Source organism: Mastomys coucha, unplaced genomic scaffold (genome assembly GCF_008632895.1).
Source record: "Mastomys coucha isolate ucsf_1 unplaced genomic scaffold, UCSF_Mcou_1 pScaffold15, whole genome shotgun sequence".
NCBI classification, from domain to species: Eukaryota; Metazoa; Chordata; class Mammalia; order Rodentia; family Muridae; genus Mastomys; species Mastomys coucha.
This window is the reverse complement of record NW_022196897.1, coordinates 131,989,086-131,990,542: the sequence shown is the minus strand read 5'-3', so window position 1 is coordinate 131,990,542 and position 1,457 is coordinate 131,989,086.

Genomic DNA, 1,457 nt, shown 5'->3' with positions numbered 1-1,457 from the left:
AAAAAAAAAAAAAAAAAAGAAAAAAAAGAAAAGAAAAAGAAAGAAAGAAAAAGTACAACACTGGTGTAATTAAAATAATTTCGGCAGTATATAATATTTTTGTTGTGTAAATCTTTGGACTTTGGATCCACCTAAGTGGCCATGCTTGCAGTCCTGGCTCTGTGTAAATTCTCCACGTGAGCTGGCACCTGGAAGGTTACCACACATGAAAGTGGCAGTGGCAATTAGGGTCACCCTCTTGTTGCTGTCGGAGCACTGGCCGAGAATGCGAGGTAAGCCTAAAGTGACTGTGGGAAGCCCATTGCAGTTAGCTGTGATGTCATGGACAGAGGGCAGGGATGATAACAAAAGCACCTATATTGCATACTGATTTGACCAGAGTCCAGCTAATTGGTATAAATCCCATCCCCTTATTTAAATGTGGATCTATGCCATCTTTCTCATGCTACTGATGAGGTTTTTGTTATATTTGTTAGTCTGTTTTACCAACTGGAGGCACTGAAACCTGTGGCTGATAACTATCATTCTTTACTGTTAGATAATATTGCATGTCATGGGCTGCATTTGGCGCAATGGATGCCTTTGGCTAGGATTGAAGGAAACCCAAAACATTGACTGAAACCAAGAAATGTATAGATTTTGAATACAGATTTTGTGTCTAAACATTCAAGGACCAACCTTACTGTGTTGGGGTCTGAGAAAGTCAGTGGAGGGTCACCTGAAGGATGACCAGAAGCTGCAGGACAGAAACAGGAACAGTCAACATCAGGGTCAAACAGCCAACGTTTGTGTGACAAGTGGTTCTGATGAGGGCATTGATCATTGCAACTCTTTGGAAGAATGTTTGGCAATGTCAACCTATGTAAATTATGCAACCCCAAAGTCCACATTTAGGTATACAACCAAGAAAAATTAGTATATTTGTCCATCCAAAGATATGTATGTATAGAAAGTAAGAACAACTTTGCTCATACTAATCACAAACACGGGTAACACAGCTGGAGGCTACATTAACAAACTAGGACCCAGAAGTGAGAACAAACAGCAGTGAGGACAGCAGCACTGTGGTAAATCTCACAAACTCAAAGCTCAGTGAAAGAAGCTGGACACACTGGAAAACAATGTGTATTTTATTTTTGGTATGTAGCAAAAGGCTTCCACTTCTGGAAGGTTTTATTGTTCTTAAAAAAGGTCAGCCAGGTACCAGATTCTAAAAGAACAATTGCCCGCCCCCCTCAAGTGGCCTTCTGATTGCACGAATGCGCTACTACCCTCTCCAATCTCCCCAACCCTGAGGAGGTCAGTGAAAGTGATGGAGGAAATGCAAGGCTTGCTCTCCCCTCCCCCTCCCCGCACGCCTCACCTAGGATGTCCACGCCAATGCAAATGGTTCCATTGCACACATAGCACACCGGAAGTTTGTATACTGGCCTCTTTTCCTGTCTTCAAATGTGCAA